The sequence below is a fragment of the Halichoeres trimaculatus genome, unplaced genomic scaffold, assembly GCF_033239565.1.
Source record: "Halichoeres trimaculatus isolate MK-OKI-2021-1 unplaced genomic scaffold, fHalTri1.1 fHalTri1_scaffold_23, whole genome shotgun sequence".
In the NCBI taxonomy this organism is placed as follows: Eukaryota; Metazoa; Chordata; class Actinopteri; order Labriformes; family Labridae; genus Halichoeres; species Halichoeres trimaculatus.
In genome coordinates this window covers 10,314,675-10,336,893 of record NW_027437201.1, presented here as the reverse complement: position 1 = coordinate 10,336,893, position 22,219 = coordinate 10,314,675, and the positions used below count along the sequence as shown (strand labels likewise).

Sequence of the window (22,219 nt, the reverse complement as noted above, 5' to 3'; positions counted from 1 at the left end):
CAACATGTTAAAACAACACATTAGACTTAAAAAAAAATGTAAATGCGTAGTTTGCATTTCATTTGGTGTCACAGTAATTTAAATGAAATTTCTACATTTTTTTTTTAACCAAGTAAAGAATCAGTTCCATTAAAATGTCACATAGTGTAACAACAAAAACATAAGTAATCGATAATACACCCTCCTAGAAGTTATGCAAGTGTACTGATGAAATAAGATATTTGTAATGAAATATCATCTCAAAGTACTTTTTTTTTTTACTGTGCAAGCCAGTATGCCATAAACATCATTGGTTTCTCTCTCTTTTTGAATCAATTGGTTTTATTGGTAAAACAATATTTGTGGGAACTGTCTTGCGCAACGTCAGGTTTTTTAATGAGACATTTGTTACCCCAGTTGACATCTCCAGCTGACCACCCTAGGACAAACACTGAACACTCTCATGTTGTAATACAGTTTTTGGCCAGAAGGTGGCTCCCTCCCCTCACCGTACATAAACAGAATCCGTGTGCTCGCTGACAGCCAGCTCTGTTATGTTGGAGTAAACACAAACTCCTCCTTCCCCGGTGACAGGCGGCAACACTGAAGCATCGCCTCGCCTTTTCCAACACAATCTGCGCTCTGGACTAAACGTGGAAGCCACTCAGGTGAGTCATAAGATCGCTTTATGTCATCGTGTTGTCTCTCACGTCTCTCACTCGTGATATGGCGCGAGGTGAACGTCAAAATCTGTCATTTTTCCTGTCACATACAACAGCGTTACCTGCCCGTTACGCACAGTAACGCACGGGTGGTTTTCCAGCTGAACCGAGCAATTCAGGTGCTCGTTCAAGCTTCAGCTCGGCTTGGATGTGACTATCATACAGTCCACGTCTCACCTGGGTTTTTATTTTATCGAGTGGTTTTAATTTGAAGGCGCTCTGTTTGACAACCTGCCGCGATACCCACCAACCGGTGCGTCAATGTGGGTTAATAGAACAAGCGCCCTGAGTTTCTGTCCTTATCTCCCCTCCTGCTTTTTATTTTCCCTCCTTTAGATGCTTTCCTGTTGTTTCTATCCATCATACCAGGTATCATAACTCAGATTTCTTATCTGTGTGCTCCAGATTAGTCAGTGTTGGTGTTTGGGTGAAAATAGGCTGAATGGATCATGGATTAATCTGCTATGAGGACTATTTTCTATTATTCTGTGTTAAGATTTTGACTCTGGTGTAACATGTGGTTGCTTGATGAAGAGTCAGCTGAGCTCCAAACATTTTAAGTATTTTCCAGTCATAAATGTCATCATCATCATTGAACAAAAATATTAATTCCCACTGGAAAGCTCTCTTCTAGGGGAGGTCAGAGGTCAGGATCAGTGACAGATCAGCATCCCTGGAGCAGATTGTTTATGGCAGGGTACTGGGTAAAAGGAAGGGGAGATCAACAGCTGTTAAATGAACCAAGATGCTGCGACTGTGCCTCACTGACCGTTAACCAGAGAGTGGAGTTTGACGGTCTTTAATTAAAGCATCAGTCAGAATCTCATGGTGGAAATAATTCTGCTGACTTTGTTTCATAGATGCTCTTGGTAGAATCCATATAGATACCAATTGGTAACCAATATAGAAAAACTGCATCGACTTGGTACTAACTCCACCTCAATTTGATTTTGTACAAAAACTCAGAAGGCTTGAACACATAAAGTGAAGCTTACCATCTGATCAGCTGTTATTCTTTGTTACACGTGCAGCAGACGGTGCTAAGAGTGTTAACAGTCTTTGTACCCTCATCTAGAAAAACACCTTATGAAACTATTCCCAACAAACCACTTCATTGTTTTCTGCTTTTAAAGCTGAGCTAATCCTCAAAGCTAGTGGTGTAAAAGCTGCAGTACATCTGTAAAGACTGACATGGATTTCTTACGTGAATATGATTGTGCTTAAAAGTACATTTTCCTGGATATTTTTTTTATCTGTTGTCCCTCTTAGTTACTTTTTGTGGTCAAACTACTGAATGCAAGAAAGTGTTTTATTCAGTTGTAAGTATCGGCTTTTACACAAATTCAAACATCGGAAATGACATCAGCAGGAAAACCAGAATTGAATACATCTCTACTTGATGTTTAGGAAAAAAAGTATAAAGGTAATTTCAGATTTATCGTACATTAAGTGATACGACACACCAGTATTGGCAAATATCGACCCAAACATCGTCTATCTGTTACATCAGTCATTCTCTACTAATAGAACCTGAATCATGTGACAGATTTTGGTGAGTAGATACAATGCTGTTGCCGTATATGGGGTCCAAACATAAAAGGATGGCGAGCTAAAGAGTTTAATGATTGCACTAAATGCCTATCAATAACTTACATTCTGTGTTTCGAGGTAAAGTATTGCAGCCTGACACTTCAATGTTGAGTCACAAATGTGAAAAGAATGAAAATTTGAATTTGTGAAGTTTGACTTGTGTAGACATGGATATTGACATTTCTTCGTATTTCAAGACTTCATCCTGGTTTTAACTTCTGCACTGACTCTACACTGTAGTAGCAAACACTGTTGTTAGCGCAACATACTGTTGGTGGTGTCGTTTTTCTGCTTTTCTTGGTTCTCCTGTGTTACCTGCTTGTGCACAGGAAATCATGGCTGTGTTACGTATACTGTTATTTAAATAAAAGCTGATCTTTTTTATGGTGGTTATTGCAATGAATAAGAGATGTCGTAGGCGTTGGAATGAACATCCGCTGAATGAGTGTAGGCGGTGATACCGTAAATGTTGTAATAGCAGGAAAGTACGACAAGACTCAGCAGATGTCTTTGGTGTTATGGCACAGAGTTACTTTGTTGGGGAGGTGCATGTAAATGATTGTGGCTTGCCGCGACATTAAAACAAAAGCTGCCATGCCTAAAAGTTATGATGTTTTTTTAGATGTTTCAAATGTAAATTATAGTGTATAATTGGATCCATATAAGCATTACTTTTTTATTTGCCCAAATTTATGGACCATATTGACAGTGTGGTATTGTACTCGTAAAATGTGACACTGCTCTGCAAATTACTTGATTTTGAATAACGAACATTGAAGTCTCAACATCCTGTGTGGCTAACTGGAGAGTGGCGGTGAGGCGGTGACAGCAGCAACGCTGTCAAGTCTCCTCATTATAAGCTTCTTTGGGCTTTTTTTTTCTGTAAAGTCATTTGCAAATCTCGTCAGTTACAGGTTGTGGGTTTTGGGGCTTGTATTGTAAGGTGTAGGTGCTTATTTGGGCTTCATTTGCTGCCTGTATGAACCCCCCGCCCAATTCTCTCCCAGCTCTCCACAGCAACGAGAGACAAATGTGTGTACTTAAGTTTCAGTTTCTTCTCTCTACATATGCACCTACACTTTGCTAATTCCCCTGCTCTACTTAGTGTTGCGAGCATTTATAAATAAATAGATAATCGTTAGTTACAGTTGTTAGTGCTAAAGCATGATACATTCTGTTACTTTCCATATTAAGAAGCAGCAAGTCATCGACTCCTGACTTCTTCCTAGTTTAGCTTGAATATTTTGGCCAAACATGTTGAAATGATCATCTCCTGGGCCCTTGACGAACCGTTAAAAACTAACAAAAAACCTGTTGCAGTCTTGTGATCCATGATTCTTCACCTACATTTTGTCTCCACTCACTCCTTTGTCTCAGCCGGTGTCTGCCTCTGATATTTCACTGTGAACTCCTCTCCAATTATACAGTTTGGTTTCTGGGAAGAGCGGCGATTGTTGTGGCAGACGCTAATGAGAATGCGAGGAAACAAACAAATAGTCTTTACTCGGCAGGACAAATGAGAAAGTGTTCGGATTGAGGAGGAAATAACATTTGAGTGCTGAGTGCTGGAGGCAGATTGATTTGACTTTCATCACGTCAGGTTTTGTATTCGAAACCTGCGCGGAAGGTTTTATCTGTGTCTGGATATAAATGAGGAGAATAACAAAAGCAGTGATGTACTTTATCAAAGAAATAAACGCTTGTTTATTCTTGTGTCTCTTAATCAAACTGCAAATACTCCACAGGTTTATTGCTGTAGCTATTTCTACATTTGACACCTAAAGAGTCTTTTCTGGTGTGCTTTCTGCTATAGTTAGAGGTGTTAATAGGCATATTGGAAAGCTAGTGAGATGCGTGTGATGTAAGTGTGGGCGTGCAGTGAGAAACAAACAAATGTGGTGATTAATGGACGCACAGTGAGGTAGGCAGGAAGGTGTGTGCATACCTGAAGTTTCTCGCAGCTTGTTGGGTTTAAACCTCAAAAACAGCCGCCTGGAGATAACCCCCGCAGCTCGCCCACCCTCTGTTTATCCGCCACCTCTCTCTGAATCTGAAAACTCATATTTTCACTCAAAGACAGCACGCTGGGCAGTGAATACATTAAAGGAACTGGCTCGAAAGTACAGCGTTTTTCTCAAGTAGGCGGAGAAGGAGCTAATTGGTACAGAGTCAAGACAACAAGAGATGAGTGTAGTCTGACCCACAAGTTTCAGAGAGACAGAATCTCAGCCAGCTTTTGAAAAAGACCTCTTGATTTAGACATCATCCTTGGAGTTTATTCAGTGTTTGTACTCGACCTGTTATTCTTCCTCTTGCCTCAGTGGAAGCTTGCTAAAGCGCATTAAGCTGCAGCATGTTGCAACCATAGGCCTGTTTGTGCTTGCGGCTACAGCTACAGAATGCAAACCCCGCAGTCTGCCTTTGGATTTTGGCATCATGCTTCAATGATTTAGTAATGATAAAGCATGTTATTAGCCATGCAGAGTGGAGATAAGAATTTAACCCTCACCTCACAGAGGAACTGGGTGAAAAATAACCAGAGGAAGAAAAAGTGTAAGGTCTTCAGAAGGAAAAAAAAAAGTGAACTGTGATTGAAAACATGTTTGAAAACTTAAAAAAAGCAGAAACAGAGCATGTCAGCAGTGTTTTGATTCCTGCTCAGACGGCTCCGGCCGGATCTGGAAAGCCCCGTAGCTTCACAGTGAGGCTGGACCTCAGTGACACACACAGAGGGTGTGTCTCCATCTGAAGAGGCCCTAATAAACACATGGCTGCAGTGGGGACAGGCTACAGCTGTGCAAACTGCTACCTGCAGCAACACACACACACACACACACACACACACACACACACACACACACACACACACACACACACACACACACACACACACACACACACCCTCAGATTCTCATCCACAGCCCATAGCTTCAGAAGAAGAAGAAGAAGAGTTGGACCGTCCTCCGGCTCATGATGGATATACGAACAAACTCCATCTGGCCAAGATTTGTCTTTGTTTACTATCAGCTGGGCTAAAGACTACACTGGGCCGCTGCAGTATTGAAACAGCTGGACAGAGATCAAGGTTCTCCCTTTTCAGATGCGTCATTGCTCACCCACCATCTGTTCAAAGAAGCACTGTGGGCTACTCCTCTGTGATAAAAGTAAAGTCAAGCACTGGAGACGCTAAAGAGGAAACCTTTTTTTTTTGGAGGAGTTAAAGTAAATACTTTCATCAACCAAAAAAATCTGCCTGAGTTAGCACCTCTCTGTGTTGATATTTGTTGTATCGACTCAGAAAGGGTCAGGAAGGAAACGTTTGATAACTCCAGGTTAGGAGTGATAACTGAAGGTTTTGACCTGTGCTTGGATCAAATAATACGTTATGTTGTGAGTCTTGTGAGTCTTAGACTTAAGAATGTAGGGAGAAGCAATTTTCACTTTAAAGTTGATCAACATAAATATATTAAGACTGATATCCTGGCTGATATTGGTGCGTTGCTGACACCGCCCTGTTGGCTATGGCTGCCTTTTGCAGTAGCTCTCTCTTCTTTGTCCGTTTCTCATACTTTTTTTGTCTCTTTTTTGTAATCTTTGTACTTGGAGTGGATCATTACTTTTTATGGCTCACTTGTTGGTCATGGACACCAAACTTTTTGTGGCTTCAGTGATGCTTTTACTTCTTTTTCTCCTGTGTTTGTCTGGAGATCCTACATGTAACCATGGCTGCATTGTTTACATGTGAACTCAGCTGTTAGCAGCCTATAGCATGTCAATGCTAACTGGTGTAAAGCCTGTCTTCCACCCATGGTTATTGGGGACGTAACATCTATCTCCAATAAGATGGACTGTGCTAACCCAGCAACAGAGGGATTACCAGAGAGCAGAGTAGCATCATGCTAATCACAGACATGGCTAACGGAGCTAACATCAGACACCAAGAGCTTTTGAAGAGCTTCACCTGCTGTGAGCAGACAGGATCTAGGAGACAGAGATGGAGCATGAGTGAAGAAGCTCAGTGCTGGACCCTGTGGAGGTGGAGACTGGCTGAACTGGAGAATGATGGACAAGCTGTCATCATCTATTTTCTAATGGACCTTTTTGCACTTTCTATACACTTTCTTACTTTTGTTTTCTTGACTGCTGCTGTGACTTCAGTTTTGTTGTACTTGTTGTACTTGTTACAATGACAATAAAGTTCTATTCTATTCTATTCTATTCTATTCTATTCTATTCTATTCTATTCTATTCTATTCTATTGTTATAGTTATTAGTGCATGTTTTTTTAATAACTGGCACAGCTTTAACTAGCATACTTGGCCCTTCTGGTTTAAAGAAGAGCTCTAGGGAAGTGCTGCATGATGTCACTTTGAGACAGTCGCCCAGTAGTCATATGGGTGTAAACTCCACCCTGGGCTACACATATTTCCTCTATTGTATTTCTGTCAGTCTCTACATGAGCATATTACAAAGTGCACCACTAAGCTCCTAAACGACAGTGATTTTGGGAGGTTGGGCTGGGCTGTGACCTCGCTGCTGTTTTATGAGAATTGCTCACAGTCTTTATGATGTGCGTGCTCCTGTCTGTGTTAAGTTGTAAATAAAGCAGGATAAAGGCAGCAAACTGATGCACAAAGTCTAGTACTTAACATTAGCGTCTAAAAAGGCCACAAAGTGACAGATGTGATTTTACATAAGCCCTCATATGACTTTTTAAAACATTTTAGGTCAAATTATGGCAGCCTAATTTGTGACCTGCTCAGGGACAGCGGGGTGGAGCCCAGAGGAGATTAAACCCCTCTGCTATGTGGCCTGATTTTAAAACCGAAGTGAAAGCAAACATCTCCAGCTCTTCATTTAAACATGTTTCAGTCCACTTCATTTTGTCTGGCTGAGTGATGAGGAAAAGCAAATATTAGGTTTTCAGAGGAAAGGCAGAGCGAGGGAGATGCACGGGCTTGTTAACATCACCTTGACAGCCAAGAGGAAGAGATTGTGATGTAATTGTGGATTTCCTTGAGGGTTATTTGTTTGATCGCTGTGTGAATCTGTAACAAAGTCATCTTACGAGCACAAGATGTCACACCCACACATTCCTGGAGAGCTTGATGGTTATGATGATGTCTCCAGAGTTGGAAGATGATGCAAATAGTGTGAAACTGAGGCTCACTACTGAACATGTAGTCATGAAATCACAAATGTTTGCAGACAGTCTAAAGGATATATTCATTGATTCTTTTTAAACGTAAGACTCTAATATTTCTTTTTCACCAGTGCTTGTTCGATGCTAGAGCTTAGTTGGTTCTAATCATGTTCTTCCTTAAAACCGGTTTGGTTTTCTATTGCCAAGGAACCAAGTTTAGCATCATCTTTGCGTCACTGTAACGCCTCAAGTACACCAGATACATCTACAGTCCGGCTCGGCTCCTGTGCCTGTTGGCTGCGTTGTCAACTCACACTGGCTGTGTGTTCAGTTCGGTGATGAACAGGCAGCTGGAGTCATGAGACTAAGGTTCCCATGCTTCCCACTCCATTGACAAGTCAGTCGTCTTTCATGTTGGGCTGTAAAACCCCAAACCATTGACAAGAATGGCCCCTGCCTACCTGGGATCCCTCATCCAGGTTTACACTCCCTCTCGCCCACTACGCTCTGCTTGTGAAAGACGCCTGGTGCTTCCAGCCCAGTGGGGCTCCAAATCACTAGCCAGACTCTTCCCCTCTGTTGTGCCGAAATGGTGGAATGAATTACCCTACTCTATATGATCCACAGAGTCCCTTTCTACTTATAAGAGATGTCTGAAAACCATCAAAACATCTGTTCAGGGAACACTTGTGCACTAAAGCTGACCCTTCTCCTCTTTGTCCTCAGGGGTAGAATGAGTCAGTCTAAGACTCAGCTATTATGATTTTTTAGCACTACTACTGAATTTTGTTGAAGATTGAGGTATACTGTTGCAGCAATTAATTGTGGTTTGTTGGCTTGTCTATAATTGTAACCCCCCCCCCCCCCCAAAAAAAAAAGAAAAAAAAAAAGCACTTAATGGCAGCACCTGCAGCCGAATAACTTGTAGCACTGTTTTTGGTTTTGTTTGGCTTGTGTTGTACGTCGCTTTGGACAAAAGCGTCTGCTAAATGAAATCAACCTGTAAACTGTAAACTTCTGGTCTGACTCTGCTCATTGTGTCTGTTTGTTGTTGTAGTCAAACTAAATAGGATCCAGTTTTGACACAGTTTAATTTTGAAAGTCACTTGGCGTTTTAGGTAGTTTCTGTGGATGACTTCCTGTCCCACTCAATCCTCCCTACGCTGAATTAATGAGCCACAGCTCTGGTGTCCTGCAAAAAATGAGCTGGTTGCGTATAACCTGCGACCTACGACCTGGAAATCTAATCCATTGCTGTAACTTCTTTGACGGACTGGAGATGGATCTGGTGTACTTTAGTCGCAAAACGTCAGAACTTCACTGCTAACGTAGCTGTTTCCAGGGACTTTAAATTTAAATGTACAACTTTTCTTTTTTCTTCTTTTTTAATAACCAGTTAGTTCCACATTTATAAATGATTTCCATGAGCACCAGTTGTCTGCAGGATACTAAAACCTTACCTGGACACTGACCCTGTCCTGTTCCTGATTAGTTAGTTACAGCTCACTTCAGTCCTGCTAAATCAATGCAGGAATTTCTTGCAGACACAACATAAATGTGAATAATACATCGGTCTACAGACAAAATTTGGATGGCTCAAGCTTTTTGGATGATTCAAATAATTTAATTTTAAAGGGGGTGGGGTAGATTAATTTCCCTCAAAAAAAATATAGCTCCCCATCTCTTCTTCACTTTGCTTGTGTGGATACAAAAAAGTAAGTGGCTTTTAATTGATTCCCAGGCAGCAGGCTGTGACGGTGTTTCACAAGGCGATGGTGCATAGAGAGAGTGATTATCTCCTCTCATTTCTGCAGCGCTATAAACTCTGAAAGCTGGCTGGGAGATGTACCACAGTCTGGGCCGCTCTTACATTTTCAGCTGTTGCATTTGTCACATTATTTCTACAGTATGTCTCAGCGCATGCAGTGAGTTTTTCTAACACACCTCATAAACTCCATGACCATTCGGTGCAGCTCAAGTCTCTCGTCTGTACTGAAGCGTTAGTGCCGGATCATATCTTTCCAACAGCCTGACATTAAATACAGTCGCAGGATACAGCGTTGTGTTGTATGTTGCGGGTTAAAAGGCGCTAAAGGATCATACGGCTGAGATGAAAGCTTGGTGCGACTTATTGAAAGTGAGTAAAGAGAGAGTGAAAGAGAGAAATATAAAATAATGGTTGGGCTGTGTCACTACAAAGGTTGTTGACATGGAGAGTACAGTGCTTAATGAATAATGGATGTCGACTGAAGCAGCCCATTTCCTATTCATTCTTCCGAGGCCTGTACAGCCACACAGGGAGTTGTGTGTGATCATCATGTCAGTGCTTCAATATTTTCATTGTGCTTTCTGTAATACGATGCAGTTTGAAGGCACTGGGTCGCCTCCTATAAACATCTCACACACGGCTCGTTGACAAGGACTGCTTATTTTATTTGATCCTGACATCAAATACGCACGGAAGAAAATCTTTAACGCTGAATTTCTCACTGTAGACTCACTGCAGAAGAGAATTAACCTTCTTTTTATTCATCTGAGTTTTATTCCTAAGAGTTGGGATCACAAAGGCCCTCAGTGACGGTTACAATCACTAATTCAATGTCAGCCTTTTTTAAGCTGAGCTGAAAAGGGATCAACACAGCAAGCCTGCTCAGATCTTTTCATCAAAAGCACCTTTTAACTCCCGACTTTATGGGTAGCTTTATAGTGCTAAGGCCGTTATTTGACTGTGATGGATGTGTCTAAATGAGCGCTGTTAGATGCAGCATTGAGCCCTCAGTCAGAGGTTAGCTAACACGACGTCCTGCATGCTGATGTGCATGTGAGACTCGGGCCAACAGTAGAAAGCATTAATGTATGGGACGGTAATAAGAGGTGTCAGGGATGATATAAAGGCCAAGGTTAAAGGTAGTCTGGGGCATGTTGTGTGTTGGAGGTAAGATGAGGGGGTGAACCTTGAACATATTTCACATTATTGAGTTCCTGTCAGTGTACAAGGGTGTAATTTCAACTACTGTTGTCTAATAGAAGAACACAAGTATGTGTGATACAAAATAAAAATGGGAGGATGTGGTCGGGATTGGAGGAGAACACAAACAACTTTACTCAAGAGACTGATGGATCAGTGGAAGAGTCTTACATTAATGACTTTCTGTCCAAAGGTATAACGGTGTAATTATTTTAAGGAATGCGTGCTGGTTAGATTTTATTGATCGCAATGCCATTACCGATCTGATTCATTATCAATTCCTCCTGTGAATTTTCTGTTTATAAAAAGAAGACTATACAGGTTTTCTGTGTCTGCAACATTGTATTGAGCTCATAAGTGGATAAATGTGACATTACACTTGTGGTGCTTCACACTGAGTGTGGAAAAATGTTTCAACATGTTGGTGGTGTTGCCACCCTTGCATGGTTTTCCAGCATTGCACAAACTGAGCTTTGCATTGTTGGCGTCGATTTTAGTAAAGTGAAGCCAAACTTTTGATAGCTTCAATCTCTCCGCCATTGTGTTAGAAATTCTGCTGCTGACTGATGAGTGTGATTGACGCGCGACACATAATGTGATGTCTTCGTAAGGTCCAGCTGCTCTGGCATCTTCGTTAAGCATAAAGGCTAATGATGTCTATGGATCAAACCATGTGTAATTGAATCTTAACAAGATTGGGTATGTTTGTACAGTATTTAGTCTGCTTCGATTTATGACATCCTGTTAGAATTCTGACTGCTTTAAAGTTGCAATCCTGCTCACCCGTTGTGGTTCTTGCTTGGTGCATACATGCCCAGTAGGCTTTTCTTGGTCTCCAAATTCTCACACTATGCTGATGATGCCATGATTTTCAGGGTAGCTTTCTTCAGCTTGAGGAAAGTTTTGCAAATTTTAAACCTCCATGGGCCAAAAGTTAATAATGAAAGAGTCAGGATTTACCTTGTTTGCATTTTGAGGTATCTAGAGGCAAGACATCTCAAGTGTAATAGGGAGCTATAGGGAGCTACTTTTCTCCACATGGGAATTTTTTGCTTAACACTGCAAGAGACTGCAGGGCAAAATCCAAAACAAGGCTGTGCCATACCAAGTCTGAGAGTATGTTCATGGTGCTCAGCTGAGGCAGACTCTTAGGATTTTATTTTGATGGCGCAAGTGCAAGATGAAAGCTAAAAAGACATTGTGATACCTCTTATTTGGTTTGTATGTGCAACACTGAGACGTGTACAGAGTGAAGATGAATATAGATTAACAAAATGTGGTCATTATTTCCTTTCATCTTGTGACATCTGGACAAAAATAGTGACGGTGCTCTGTGTGCGAAGAAAAAAAAAAACACATGAGGAACTGAAGACTTCTCTAATTGGCTGCCAGTGTGTATTTATTCCTTCATTATGTAGAGGGACTATTTTACGCCCGCTGAAACCACTCTCTTTGATTTATGAGGCTCTTGACTCTGATAAGTTTGATCAAAGACATTGTTCCAGATGTCAGAGCTTTAATAAAATTCTCATATCTCATACTTGATGAGGCTTTGGCATGTGATTAATATTATTGTGCATTTCAAACAAGTTATATAGCCGGTCAGAAAGTAATCCTCAGAGCCATCAATAATAATTCTTAGAAGGTGATATAATAGCACTGCTCCTCCTGTCCTCCTGTCCTCCTGAGGGATTAGATTGATTCATCTTTGTAAGAAAATACATGCATCACACCATGACTTTGCCATGCTGACCTTCAACTCTGGAGATCTAATCTCAACATGCAATAGTATGTTATGTATGAAAACAGGCAGACTTAAATCGTCGCTGACTCACACACACATGCTTCCTTTATTATTCCAGCACTTTTCCGAACAAACCCAAACTGCTTTAAGTGGCTAATCCAAGCAGCATTTGGTCCCACAATATGTCTCCCTACTGGGAAAGCAAACTGTTGAGGATAACACTCTCCCAAACACTGCCAGAGCCTTTTCTCTGCTCAGCCACAGACAATGCCAGATCCATTTCCAGTCTCTTACAATGACGGCATATTTGTTTATCATAATTACAGTCTGCTTTGATGCTGGCAGAGATTCAACATAGTGTTTCCAGAAAAATTTGAGGGCAGTGCCATGTATGTGGGTCACACTATTTCCATATTTTATCACTAAAGAACTGTTTGAGTAATAATATAAATGTGTTAAAATATCAATAATGCAAAATCCACGTTGAACTGCTCCTCAGTTTTAGCACTCTAGTGTTTTTTTGGGAATGAATGATCAGCAGCTTATTTGCATTTTAAGCAAATTTCTCTCCTTAATTGTCTTTTACTTGAAGCTTCTCTGCACTCATGGCACTGGGACATGCAGCAGTTATCTCTAATTTATGGAGGACAGCATCTCGGTGCAGCAGAACTCCCTAAAACTTTTTGCCAGCAAAGAGAAATAAAGTTTCAGGGAGTTGACTTGAAATGGGTTTGCAGTTTGCAGGTTTCGATGAATGTTTGCAGTAACCTGACTTTATCTGCCAGACACCAGCGTACTTTGCATTCTTCAGCTCCAAAAATCATCAGTAGCACAATATGTCGACACATGTGGACAGCATTTTGGCTTCACTTTTTAGATAGAGGCATGTCATCCATTTTTATATACTTCCTATTTGTATATCCAACCAATCACTGATGCTAATGGCGTTTTGTGACCAGCTAATTTGAGATGATTTTTACTGAGCTTGTTACTTTGAGGAAATCTGTTGATTCAAAGCCATACATGAGGACAAAAAGAGTCTTCCTCAAACATGTATGACAGCATTAAAGCAGGGAAACATAAGTCCACACTTTGGTATGAAGAAAGTGATCATCTCCCACTCTGGAGCTCTAGATAACCTCATTCATTAATCCACCACAAGTCTTGGACGCAGCGCTAGGTACATGTGGTGATAATAATTGAGCAACATGTGCTAACAGCCTGCTTCCTCTTGTATCCGCCCACACATCGTACTGGTACAGATAGACAGTTGTGTCATCGCCAAAAGGAAAAGCTATTGATGATTATTTTCACCGCTGCTCCAAGAAAAAACTTGACGCAGAGGCAGGAGAGTTTACTGATATCATAATAATGATGTATCTCTGGGCTGAGTGTCACACAGAGCTTCTCTTTGTGGGCCAAACCCAGTCTGTGGGCGACTCTGAGCACAAACGTCCATTTACTGCTGTTAAACGGCGAGTTGCTTGGATCCTCTATCCCCCTGTTCTGCCTGCATCTGGAGCTCAAACAGAGCAGATGATAAATATATTTTACAGAACATGTATTTTTAATGCAGGGAGTCTGCGTCCCCCCTGTGGGGCTCCTCACCCCAATGTTCTTCATCTTATGCACAACAATGTGTTATCCTGGAATCAAATAAGTGCTTAAGAAAACAGCTACACCTCATTTGTGTATTTTTGTCTAAATCACACCACTTCCTGCTCTGCTGCTCTTGTGGTTTGGAGAGTGGTTTTAAAGATGTGCTGTGCATTTTCATTAACCACTACCTGCTAATTGTACAGCACTTTGCATGGGTATTCATACCCACTTGAGCATTGTTCCCTTACAACCTGAAATAAAAAGTGGATTTATTTAAGCTTTTCTCATTTGACTGGCAATCCAAAAAGCTGCCCAAAAATCAAACATCTGTTGGTTGCCTAAAGGCATTGGTTGCATCTGTCTGTAAGATGAGGTGCACCAGTTTTGTCTTATCTGGAAATCATTTTAAAAAGCATGTTGTCCTCCATCTAACCCTTTCAATTTGCAGTTAAAACATGAAAGCATGTGGAAGAAGTGAAAAGAGGTACTGAGCGCTTTTTGAATTTGTTTCATTGAAAAAGGATTTGAAATCATGCGTTGGGGATTTGTCCATCATTAGTTCAACATTTCCTTGTTTACCCTTTTCTCAAGGGCACTCTCCCCGGCCTCTACATATTTGTGTCTTTTATCTAAACTTGTGGGCAGCCAAGTGTGACACATGCCTGACATCAGAGGCTGAGAAATGTCCCCTCTGTGTGCCGCAACAAGGGGCTCAAAAAGGAGACAGGAAGGGATCTGATCATCAGATCTGTCCTCCCTGGAGAGGAAAAACGCCTCGTTCTCTGAACAAACTGAGACACTCCCTCATTTGCACTCTTTTATGACCGCCTGGGATGAACTAGTGTAAGATGAGGAGCCAGACAGAAAAGACTGGGGCTACATGCTGGGATTTGGTCTCTAAAGAGGGACCTGCTATGTGTTTGTACAGGGCTCACTTGTGGTGATGTGTTTGATTTGAGGCAAAAGCTCTGCTCATGGCAGCATTTAAAATCAGCTATGCTAATAACAAATTTCTCTTCCGATTGAAATCACCACATCAGTGATTCATGACATCTGGTGGTAGCCCTCAAAAGATTATTCCTGCACTTGACTTTTTGGAGTCACTTTGTATCCTTCAGTGGATCAGAAATGTGTGTGGTGTTTCACAAGAGGATCTTGCAACTCACTTAATGTAACGTAAAGCAACGTAATGCATCGTGTCACAACAAAACATAAAGTAACTTAACCCAACATAACATAAGTTAGCATAACATGATGGAACATTCTTAAGAGGTGTAATGCACCATATTGCATCATAACCTAACACATCATAAAGTAATGCACCATGGCATAATGAACTGTGATGTAATTCACTGTAATGTAATGCGCTGTAACGTAATGCATCATAATGTAATGCACTGTAACAAAATGCATCTTAAAGATGCTATGTGGAGGATCTGTTTTAATTCACACTCCCTCGCCACCTTGTGGTCCGGAGTCTCCGCACACTGTTGTAAATTAGTGATGATCGGATTGAAACAAATTTTCTGTGTTCAACACATCTTTTTACTGGATACAACGAGCCGAGGTAAGAGACTTATCAATAGCGCTGCGGTTTGAAACCCGACATCCAACACATGTAGCAGCCAGCTATATGTTACATCAACATCCTGGTGCTCCGACATATCCGTAGGCTAATGACAACAAGTAAACAACTGTTTATATTTAGCACAGCTAGCAGCCCGGTGCTCTAAGACATGTCTGTAATGTGTAACACTAGTGAATCCTGGTTAGCTATGTCTTGCCAGTCATCTACCAAGCAGAGCTAATGTAACCTCACTCTTCATTTTATTGATAAACTCTCAAGTTTGAACAGACCACTGCAGAATAACTGCTGACTGAGGGTTGGAATGGTCATTAGCACAAACAGTTTAGCCTCTGTGTTATCAAGTGTATCACTCTCGTGTTTATCTTTCTTCTGCTCTTCTGTCCTTTTTCTGTCTTACAGTTAGGCTCCAGTGTCCACCATCACTACAAAATTAATCACAGAAATCATTTTCAGCAGAGAAAAACAGTTTCAGCTTTTCATCTATTCTCACTACTAAACTTCGTCGGCTGGCGTGGTGTTGTCATAGAGGCCTAGACGTGCCGTAAATCAATACAGTCCTTCTGGACCCGAACTGGAAGTTAAGAAGTAGCTATTTAGAATAGACTGTAACCAGCTACATTTGGTGCTGATAATCTCATTTTAAAGTTTGATCAACGATCAGGCATATATCTAGAAAGGAGACTTTTTCAAGATCACTGTCAAACCCCTTACAGCCCCTTAAAGGTAATGCACTGTAACACAATACGTCATAACATTATGCACCTCAGCATAGTGCACTGTACCATAATGTGCTGTATAATTCATAATTTTGTAATGCACTGTAACATAAAGCACTGTTACACATTGTAAGGTAATGCATTGTAGCGTAACTTCCCCATGATGTAATGCACTGTAACATAAGTAGCACTACTAGTCTTTGGTCCCTGACAGGTAAATGACCGCATCCCTGGTGATTATATGCCAGTAATAATAACTTTATCTCCATTTTATAAACTAAAACACACCAAGATCCTATTTTCCATCTGTGTTTGTTTACATTCAAAGAGAGCATAACCAGACTGTGGTTGTAGCGCCAGCCTGTGATGGGTGGTAAGGATAAAAAAAAAAAAATACTGAGTTGATATTTTTGTAGCAGTTTCAGACATATTAACTGCTGCAGGATATAAATAAAAGCCCTTCTACTGCTTCCAGTTCATGACAGACTATCACATCCAGCAGCTTGGCCACAGCAGGGAACTAGTTAGCTGCTCAGTTAGCCCAGGAGATGCCTTCAGTCTCAAGGCAAAAACTCATTAGTGCAGGCTAGTCGGAGTCCATTTTCATCCCATTCAGCTCGGGCTGCTCACTGTTTTCTCATGTGTGGTGGCAGAAGGTCCTTCAGCTATGTGCACTTTTGTCCTGAAAACAGACTGAGCTCCCGCGGCTCTGTTTGATTGTTTTCATTAGTCTGCCGGCAGTAGCTTGATACTACTAGCCGCCAACGTGGCTGTCATTTTCCATCAGCTCCATAAAAACATATAGGGAGGTGAGGATGGGGGGGTCGTTTTTTATAGCCTCCCTGCCCATGTTGTTACTATCATATCAATGTGGAGTCTGATAGAAACCTATATGCTCCAGGCCACACGTTCCCCTCTGCATTCCTGTGCCTGTAATGGGTTATTGCTAAGATATGTAAAGGGGGGTTGGTTGGGTGGAAAGATGGAGAGAAAATAAGGGGGCTGGGTGTGTGTTGTACTTCAAACTACAACCACAACTGAGGAAGATGAAACAACAGCAGCTCTGGTTTCTTGTGCCAAAATAAATCCATCCCCCCATGATGAAGAGGACTTTTCTCTCTTTTTCATGTGTTCAATTAGGTTTCTTAAGATCCTGCTGGGATGATGGAGGCAGGGATCTCCTCACTCACAGCACACAGAAGCTCACAGAGATGACATGGGTGGGCTAGTGTGGTTTGGATTTTGGTGTAATGTGTTTGGCTGTATTGATTTGGGGAAATTGAGAAATGGTTTGTTGATCGCAGCATTTCAAATAATAATTCAATCTGAAGTGTCTCTTATAACTCTGAGCTCTGTCTTTCTTCACCACTTTCTTCTTTACTCTTTGGAGAACAGATCGTTCAAATCCAGCACTTCAGCGATACCTTCCATGTCTTTATTCACAGACATGGCTGAGACTATGTGAAGAATGCACTTTAATAGCCTCTTGACAGTGTGGGCAAAGCATCAATACGGTATCTCTGAAGGCTCAAGGTTCAGTCTTTGAAACATCTGTTGACTCTCTGAAATAGAGAGACGTCAGCCTATTAAACAAGGCATTCAGTTCTGTGTTCTGGAACAGCAGTCAGGTTGATTAGCAGGAGTACACTTCAATGCTTTTGACCTTTGGATGCTCTGCAGATTTGAAGTGATTTTCTGTCAACACCCTGCAGAGCATGATGCCCCGAGAACAACTACCTCTCCAGTTTTGATGACCATGTTCATTTATATTCATATAAAAAAGAGCTTTCAGCTCTGACAATGGAGTGAGCCAACATTTGCTCATCTATTGCTGGCACGCCTGTCGAGCTATTTGTTCTCACATGAGGATACAATAGTCCTTACTTTTTAAGACTCTTGTACCCTGACTTCCTAAAGAAGTGTAAGTAAAGCTAACCTCTTGTTCCAGACATAACACAATTCAGTGAAACCTTATAGTTTATGTCATCTGTAGCTATTTTGTTGCTTAAGCTAACCCAAGTTTAGAAAGACATTAAAGGTTTACAGTTATTGTACCATAGACCCCTTTACAACTGATGTCATCATAAAGATGTGCAAAAATTTTGACTTCAGGATTGGTGTTTATCTCCATTCATTCTGATGAGTTATTCTTAAACAGTAAATTCAAACTGTTAGCAACATAAAAATGACTGGTTGTTCTGTGGTCAGTTGTCAGACACGATACTACAAGAGTTAAGGTCTATCAAGTTTTGACCGTTACAGAGCAACCAGTGTTTAAGTAAAGAGTGATCATGCTAATGTACCTCTCAGCAGAACGTATCAGTGATTAACAGGGGAGTAGGGATGGGAATCAAAAAACGGTTCCTGTTGAGAATTGATAAGAAATGTTTTAATCCATCAATATGGTCAGCCTTTGTGCTTAACGATTCCCTTATCAATTCTTTACACTGTGACAGAACCGCCGGGCCTTACGTCGACTAGTCTGCTGCAGCTATCTTGGCTTAGCTGTGAGATAATGTTTCCCAAGAAAACTCTGATTCAGAATTTTCAGCTTGAAGTTTTACTGAAGAACTGACTTCAACTGCATTGATGTGCTAGCAGTTAGCATACATCAGTATAACTTTAGCTTCAGAAAAGGATTTCAGCTTTCATCACAGAAACATATCACATCAACTCTTTGTATAAAAAATACTGAGAAATTCAAATGTCAAAAGCTAACAGGCAATTGAAAGGCTTATGGCTGACTCCATAACTACGGAAAGCTTCCAAACAACTTAAACCATTGCTATAACCACTTTAAGACACTAGATGGCCTATCTGAAATATTAATATATTACAACACAGTACATCAACGTCACATTGTGTGCAATTTTTACCTGTTTCTGTTTAAATATGCCCAGAAATATCCAGATTCAGGGACCAATCACATTTTATTCACTTACAATATAAACTCAATTAAATGTTGACACAGAAAACCTGTAAAGCTAGTTTTTGCACAAGAAAATTCCCAACAGGAATTGATAAGGGAATCAATAAAGGATCAGGGCATTGGTATTGACAAAATCGTATCAATTCCCATCCCTACAAGTGAGGGTCACCACTTCACAGGGTCACACTTTACACTGAAACACCAGCGACTGTTATTAATGTGCCTTCTTTATCCAACCTCAGATTACAAGGTTTGACCTCAAATTAGTATCATTAACTGCTGATGTTCTAAATCCAGTCTGTACCTTGTGTATTTAATGAAAAAGTTGGTTTTGGGCCGACAATAGGAACTCAATATGGAGTGGAAATAATAAGTGAACAGAAATTATGATTAGCAGAAACAGATTCTATGATCAAAGTAAAACTACAGTGTATTATCAAACCATCAACCAGTCTAATTTGTAATCCCGAAATACTCAACCACTAATATTTTGATATATCTGATGCAGTTCTGGACGTAGTTTTTGAGCTCCTTTATTAAGACCTGGGTCTTATACTCAGCAGTCTGTGCTCTTTTTGATTTGAGAGAGTTTCTGGTTTATTGACATGTTTACGTCCTGATATTTCACAGTCTGGTAAGTGTCAACGGATAATGCAGTCTTAAGCATCGAGTGGCAGTCGTGCACTTACTCTCGTCTCTTGATTTCTCCACTAAAAAACATCTGTCCACTGAATGCCTGACCACTTACTGATCTCTTCCATCCGCTACTTTTTCACAGAGCTGGGGCCGTTAACCATCTGTCAAAATGATGATGTGAAGTCAAAAGTTAAGGTTTTTTGGTGGTTAACACCCTCATGCCACTTGGAAACCATTATTTTCTGCAGTGCTTCTGCAGTCAAGTCAATACAGCTAGCAATTATAGTATATTTAATTTTTAGGAAGCTATAAGTAACCAGTCAGTTTGTACACTGAGACACAAAGACCAAAGGTGAGGAGAATGCTTCATTGCTCATATTCATACCACACTTAGCCTGATATTGTTGTCATAATATCATCTTCAGGCATTTCTGTAGTGTCAGTGACGCATTTATTGAAGCGTTCTGTGAGTTTTCACTAATCCACCGTGCGACTGCAGTGCGTTTTCCTCCTTTTGATGGGGTTATGGCAGCGTGTCAGAGAAAAGCTGGAGTGAATTCTAACAGCCTCCCTCAGAGTCGCGTCAGCTGATTGGCAGCTATACTCTGATGTCATTTGTTTTTGAGGGGCAAGGACAGGTCACGCTGGCTGATCTGTGTTTCCTTTCAACTCCCCTCTCTCTCTCTCTGTCTCTTCAATCTCTGCCTCCTGAGTCTTCAGATTTTTTTCCGTCCTCACTTCATGTGTACAGTCAGTCCTTCTGATTCCCTCTCTCAACTTTGTGACTGTTTGAATTTCCGTTTCTTCCTTTGAACTAACACAAATGCTTAATGATGAAATAACAAAAAACAAACCAAGTTATTAAATGTTGTGAAACAAAAGCACAACAATGCTCTCAATAGCTGAAATTAAGAGGTTTCCATTATATCATGTGTGAGAATGTCCAGAGGGTTTGGATCTTTATTACACAGTAAATTGAAGCCGGCACCTCTTGTGTATTTTGCACAGATGTCGTCTCTTTAAGTCAGTCCAAAAAAACCTGCTATTTTAGCCCATTTCACAACATTAAACTAAACAAATAGGCTAATTGGAGTTGTTGAGGTCTTAATCTGACAAATCCAGTCTGATTGTTGGGGATTCTGGGGGATCTCGGGCCCCTCCATAGACTGCGAGGCTTGCCGCTTGTCTAATCACTCCTGACCCTGTTAGAAAAGAGTCCTCCTTTGTTACTGCGCGGTACTGTCAGTTCTGAGGGAACAAAAAGAGCCATTGTCTTTCTTTGCTGCGACTGGGATAGAAGTAATCTGTAGCTGTAGAGCGGCCTCAGGATTGCTATAATCCTGATTCAGTATTAATGACGGACTAATCCGCATATTTTTTTTGACCCTCCGGAGAGGCTGACATGGCATCTTTGTTGTTATTTGCTTGTGTAATGTCACTGATTCCAAAAAAAAAAGAGGAGGGGTTGCTTACGGCTTATGTCACTGGGGAGGCAATATCCTGTTCAGATTTGGTGTGCTGTGTTTGCCAAGATGCTGCGGTTTTCTGATAGTAGCACAGACAAAGCAGGGTTGTCATGTTGCTGGATTCAAAAAGATACAAAAGTGGATTCACTTTGAATTTGTGCAGCTTTTTCTGTGAAAAATGGGTATTGTTTGCAGTACATTTCTTTCCAATCTCGTCTTGAAATTGTCATGCTTGAGACCAGTGGAATAATTGCATGCCTGTGTTCAGCGTGCTGGGATATGGGGGAGGAACCATGGGGGGGTGTGTGTTCGCCCATGCACGACATGCAGCGGGGGCTAACGACACAAATGGCAAAGCAGTGCACTCAGAAAAGGCTCTTTCTCTGTTTGATACAAAGGGAAGCAGAGGTAGAGAAATACATATGTGTGAAATCCATCATGCAGCTGCTAGCTTGGCACCGCCATCAGTAACCCCCACAACATATCAACACAACCAGAGCCCTGCCTGCACCTCCTTATCTCCTCCTCAGAGCTGAGCACATGGGCCTTTTGTTTACATCTCTCTCCAATGATCCATACTAGTAATCCCCAAGACAGGTAGCACAACTCTCTGACAAGACCACAATCTCTGTGTCAATGCTCACTGAACTGAATGAACACCACGTGTCAAGACCGAGTGTCAGGACTTAATCATTTGCATGCATCAAGTTACATTTGGCATTTTTGCTCTGTTCAGGGAGCTCCTTTCCTGCCCATGTGCCCAGGTGGAAGGGCATGCTAAGGCCTGAGGTGGGGAGAACACACCTCTTTCTCTCTCACATGTGCATACAAGGCACAGAAAGCAGCAGTGTTTATAGTGCTTACGCAACGCTGTAATGCAATGTGGAGTCCCACTCTAGGAAAACCAATGTTACGCCATTGCAGGACCATCAGGAAAGAACAAAGGCAGGGTGATGGTGGGACCAAGTATGAGGCTTTTCCAAACTTGCAAGATAAAAATGGCCAACAATTATTGACAACAGAAAATAGTCTTCTTGAGGCTGACACACTACAGGATTCTTCAAAACCTTTACACACTAAGAGAGCACACAGTTGATGATAACAAAAGACAAAAGTCTTCTTATCTCTTCATTAAACCA

The 22,219-nt window shown here is 41.2% G+C and overlaps 1 protein-coding gene across 4 annotated transcripts in view; it reads left to right on the top strand.

The window, feature by feature from the left end:
* The first annotated feature begins 530 nt into the window (after positions 1-530).
* ptprea (protein tyrosine phosphatase receptor type Ea) overlaps positions 531-22,219 on the top strand; it is a 61,136-nt gene continuing 39,447 nt past the window's right edge. For all 4 annotated transcript variants that reach the window (XM_074663372.1, XM_074663371.1, XM_074663369.1 and 1 more), the window contains exon 1: positions 531-647. The gene's annotated coding sequence lies outside the window, so the exon portion shown is untranslated. The remainder of the gene's footprint in view (positions 648-22,219) is intronic.